Below are 5954 nucleotides of genomic sequence, written 5' to 3' on the forward strand. Positions count from 1 at the left end.
TCCTATGTGGGATTCTGAGAATATTTTCCCCTTTTGGCTTCAGAAGCTCTGCCATTCAACCTTGCCAGGAAAGACTTGTCTAGCCCAAGATTTCTGAAAACCCACCCCAAGTCTCTAAAATTCTTTCAGATGGTATTATGCCAAGACTTTGTTCTTTGGAAGAAGCTCTCTGTTCATCCGGAAGAGATCTGTTTGAACTTGCTTCAGCTTCTAAAATAGAGGATGAGGTCTCCTTACATTTCATTTCTTGATCTCTCCCGCCTACAGTTAGGCTGAAAACTTCCAGTTGCATTTTGATTTATGTTCCTTCTTCCCTAAGGGGATAGGAGTAAAAAAACAGGCAGGGAGCACCCGTATGTTTTCAAAAGTGGTATGGTATCTCTTAACCTCATACAGAAGTACAATGGTGCTTCATTTGTCATTAACCTGCCCATTGAATTCCTGGCAATATCAAGGGGAGTTGCATGGTTTGTCAAGGAAACCAGACCCTTTAAAATGGGTTTATACCCAATTTACAAATGTTTCCCTTTGCAAAAGAGGGAGGAAAAATATATTCCTTTGTAGCAATGTCAGGTGCTGTAGCTTTAAGAATATCCCTCTATTCATCTTATGTTAAGTCCTTGCAGAAGGATTTCAACGTGTTATCAAAACAAAAGACCCAATCAGTTAACCTCAATTCCTTTGTGTCTAGTACTTCATTCTCCAGCTGATGTTGCCTGAAAGTGTCTGCTCAAACAGCTGCCTTCAGTAGTACTTGAAGATGACTGAGTACAAACTCCTATTGTCTTTAAAAGATTTGATAACCAAAACCATTATTGTCCACAAATCCTTCAGAGAATTTGTTTCCTCTCAAGTAGTCTAGAAACTGGTCAATAGAAGGTGCTTATTCATTCCAACATATAAAATGTAGCAGGGGTACCATACCAAATCCTTTTAAAGTCCACAAACTCATCCTTAGGACCTTTGTCCTGGTATGCTCTTGCAGTTTGTATCCATTTGACTTAAGTGATACTTCCTTTGTAGACTGCCAGCACTGCTGCTAAACTGCTTGGAGGTTTTGCCATTGAGTACTGCTCCCCACACTCTGAATGTGCTGCCTGTGTGAGGAAAATAACCTATTGCTGATGATGGGTGTCAGGAACAGGTTCATCTGGACATGGCTTTACTACCAATGTGAATCAGGACAGATGTTCAGCATTGTTTAAAAAAACTGGTTAAAGCTGCGTCAGGGATGAAAATGGTTTGGTTGCTAGGTCCAGACCCCATCCAAATGATTTTCCTGTTTACACTAGCAGCCAAACTGTTTTCAACCCCATTTGAAGAACGTCAGAGAGGATTGGTCGACAGATGCTTTTCCTAGTGCGGACAGCAGTCTTTCACAGGTATGATACATTTGGGATCTTCAAGGGACTTGGTATTTTGAGATTTCACTCAAACATCTAAATACCACTTATTTTAAAGTGATTGTCATGTAGTTTAGCCCCCAAATTTGTTTTCTTAATGAGGATATGAAGTCGATAGAACCATAAAGGATAGAAATGTTACAGGCAATGCATACTAGCGACGTACAATAGGGACCGCATGACCACCTTCAATACAAAAATGTTAATGCAACAGACTCCTCATTAGATCCTCAGTAAGATACAGTTTAATTTTACTGGCCCTTCATAAACCATGGCTATCCCACCAAATAATATGCAATGTCAATTTTTGGACACCCTAAGACTTATTTTCCCATAACTGTTGTCTTAATAAAAAAGTGTGATCTAGGAGTTAAAATAGGGCACTAGGAACCAGGACTCCTGGGTTCTGATGCAGTCTTGTCTTTGGGCAAATAACCTATGCCAACTTTTTCAAACTTGGGTGCCTAAAATGAGATATTTAAATCCATATATAGGGACCCTAAAGAAAAGTGTTTTGAGTTTGAGGTCCAACTCCCATTGATTTCAATGGGAGCTTTGGGTACTTAATACAGTTTTATTCAGGCCTCTAATTATGGATTTAAGTATCCATCTTTAGGCACACAAGTTTGAAAATGTTGGCCTTAACTTCTGTGCCTTAGTTTCTCCATCTGCAAAATGGGGATGATGATAATACCCATCCACCTAACAGGTGGTTTGAGGATTAATGTTTGTTAAATGCTTTGAGATGTTCATGTGAAAGGGGTTCTAGAAGTACGAAGTATTATGACATGCTTAACGTCTGAATGTTCTGAAATGGAACATGTTGAATGGCTAATAACTTCTAGGGGGCAAGGAGATACCTCAAGAAGACTATCTCTTTTATATCAGATCGTACTGGCAAATAGAGTGTTCTCAAGTTGGCTTTCAGGTAAAAAAGTTGATTAAATCAAGTAATACTAATAAAATATAGCATGTTCTGATGCTGCAAAATATGTACAAAGTCAAAGCTAAGATACTGATATAAAATAAACATCTTGGCAGAAGATAGCTAATCTCAGAGCAGATACTTTTCTTGCAAAAATATTCTTTTCCAGTAACTTCACTTCGTTACTCATAAGGCCTAGCCAGGGTAATGTAAGTGCTGTCGTTTTGTCTGATGGATGCTGATTATATTGTGACCATTACTGCACCATTCATGAAAAGATATTTTATGATTAGCCCAAAGAATTGACTCTCTGTGCTTCAACCAATCAGAAACTAGCAGATTTCTAAGCATCTAGTTGTTATTCGTTTTCAATGCTAAAAAGAAGATTGTAATTTTTTGATCTTCACATTTTAAATATAAAGTGAACATAAAAATGGGAGATTTTGTTAAGATAGAATTAAAGATTGTGGCCTCTTCTCCGTACTTGTCTGTATCCCCTGGTGTGATCGACTATTCTGGAACAATAAAACAAAGTACAATTTAAAATAATTTTTATTACTTCCACATTGAATCATGTTTTAATTTCATACTTTTCTATATGTAATTATTATTGTATTTTATTTACAGTGTGACAGGGTGGACTAGGCCCTGAGGCCTCCTCCCTGCTACACCCTATCCCAGAAAATGTCAGTGGAGAGGGACCCCCCCAAGCTCCCTAGAGCAGCTGAGTGGGATGAAGCCAATCAGGAAAGAGGCTGCCGGGAGTAGCCAATCAGGGCCCAGCAGGCCTGTATAAAAGGAGCTGTGGGGCCAGCATAAATTCAGTCTGCTGTGGACTGGGGCAGTAAGAGATGGTTCTGGCTGGCTGCAGGAGCTGATAGGGACTAGGGGAGTAAGGAAAGGACTTCTGGCTGGCTACAGGAGCTGCAAGGGCCAAGCCAGGAAGTTGGTGCTAGGAACTAGGGGAGCAAGGAAGGTGCTCCTGGGTGGCTGTAGGGACTCAACAAAGATAAGGGCTGTGGGGAAATGGTACTGTAGTTATTTAAAGGGATGTGGCTGCTACTTAGAGGATCTCTGGATTGGGGCCTGGAGTAGTGGGTGGGCCTAGGTCACACACTCACACTCACTCTCTCTTTAGACAGGCTCAGGGAAGGGACTGAACAGACGGTGTTTAGACAGGCTCAGGGAAGGGACTGAACCTAGAACTGTTATCCCACCCCTAGAAGGAGGCTGGACTGAGACTGACCTAGCTGGAGGGCCAGAAGACTAAAGGTCAGGTGAAGAGTCATAGACTTGTAGGACTGGAAGGGACCTCAAGAGGTCATCTAGTCCAGTTCCTTGCATTCATGGCAGGACTAAGTAGTATCTAGATAATCTCTGACAGATGTTTGTCTAACCTGCTCTTAAAAATCTCCAATTAGGGAGATTCCACCACCTCCCTAGGCAATTTATTTAGTGCTTAACCACCCTGACACTTAGGAAGTTTTTCCTAATGTCCAATCTAAACTGCCCTTGCTGCAATTGAAGTCCATTGCTTCTCGTCCTACCTTCAGAAGTTAAGGAAAATAATTTTCCTCCCTCCAACTTGTAACAAACCTTTTAAGTACTTGGGAGGAAGCCCTGGGGGTACTGCTCCATCCTAGAACAGGAACCTGTGCACATAAGCATGCCAAGTCAGGTACTGAGATAGGTCCTGCTGATCAGACTCAAGGACCAGGGAGGGCTGCAGAGATGTTGCCAACGGAGGGGTAAAGTGATGGGTCTTGTTGGATTGTGAAGGTACTGAGCCCAGAAAGAGTTGCAGGACGTTACGGAAGACTTTGAGATAGGTCCGGTTGGACAGTATACCCCAGGAGGGGTTTGTTTAGTTTAGTTTTGTACATGGACTATATGTGACTTGGATGGAGGGTTGAGTCACTGAAGACTCGCCTGATGACTCTGGCAGCTGATGCGGGGGGCACTGAGAGCAGAGGAAATTGAAAAAACTGCAGATGCATTTGACCAGAAAGGGTGCTCACAAGAGATGGGTGCCACACCACTACACTCAGATTAATCTCTGCTGTAACTAAGTCACCAAAGTCAGTGTATTCAGACCAGAGATGCATACTGTTTTTTTGTTTGTTTTTGATTATTATTACAGGAAGAATGAGGGACAGTGATAAGGAGGCCATGTAGTTGAGTGAGGCACATGATTTTGGGGGTGGGAAGCAGAGAAGCAAGGGGAACTGGAAATTTGGCTTCTGATCTCCATTCTGTGTTCCTGTGATCTTTGTCAAGTCATTTAGCCTCTCTGTGTCCCCATTTCCCCATCTGTAAAATTGGGCTAATGCTCCTGATCTCCACCTCAGGGGTGTTGGGAGGTTTAATCAGTTAATATTTATGAAGCGTTTTAAATGTTTGGATGGAAGGTGTTATAGAAATGCTATATGTTACTATTAGTTGAGATTAGACAGATACAAAGTTCTAACCTATGTAACTATAGCAAGTTATTTACCCAGGATGGAGCACTAACTAGCCAGTCAGGATTTGCATTTTCCAAATAACATATTACCAGGTGCAAGGTCATTCCAGGATATCCATTCACACTTGGTACTTTGTGAGATGTCCTGAGAGAATAAACACATGACACACATTAGTCATGTTTCTTAATGCACTCCTGGACGGTGCTCAGATACTATGGTGATGAGCATGGTATAAGAACCTATACAGGATAGAACAGAATCTGGTTTGATGCAGTGCCAATGTATTGCAACAGACGGAGATTCTGAAATAGCAGCATCTCACTACATTATCATGTGGATATTTTGACAAAATCACTCCTATATGTTACATTTTGAAGTACGGTTGTAGCTCTACTTGTATGGATGTTTGAGGCTGCACTATGATTATCCTGGCGTGATCAGGTTTTGAGGTGGTGCTCTCTTGTGGTATCTCATCACAATGTTTTGAGGTGTTACCATTGCATTGCAGCAGGACATTTTGAGGCAGTGGGTGTCATTGCTTTGTTACAGCATGATGATAGTCTTAGGTGGGTATGGTGGTGTAATTGTTTTGAGGTGGTGGCCTCACATTGCATCACAGGAAGATGACCTTTGGAGGCAATGACATGGCATGAGATCATGATGTGGTGACCTTCTGAGATGGCACCAGCAGTATGAAAGCAGTTTTGAGGCATTTGGTGCATGGTGATGATGGGGTTAAGGATTGCATTTGTGGCCCACACCTCCCACTGTAGTGCAGCTAGGCCAGACCCAGTCACTCCCTGTGTGGGGATCCAACAGTTCCAACTTTGCCCCCTCCTAAGGTGAAAGCTGTGGAGAGAGACTGGATATTCATCTGGGCTTTGTAGTTGAGCCAATCAGAACCGAGTCAGGTGAGTGACAGACAATCTTTCCATTCAGCAACAAAGGAACACCGGCACCAAAGGCAGACGACCCTCTGTCAGAGAACGTATTTCTCGACCAATCAAGTTTAGGGGCAGGAAAGAGGGCGGCCTTTTACCACTCAGAATAGAGGCTGAGGCGGGACAAAGCAGAGAGTGGCGGCTCTTCGCCCAACGGCGGATGGGATCGGGTTTGAACCGTCCAATGAGATGGCCGGAGGGGGGCGCGTCTTTTTGCGGGTAT

Source organism: Chrysemys picta, chromosome 12, assembly GCF_011386835.1.
Source record: "Chrysemys picta bellii isolate R12L10 chromosome 12, ASM1138683v2, whole genome shotgun sequence".
Classification (NCBI taxonomy): domain Eukaryota; kingdom Metazoa; phylum Chordata; order Testudines; family Emydidae; genus Chrysemys; species Chrysemys picta.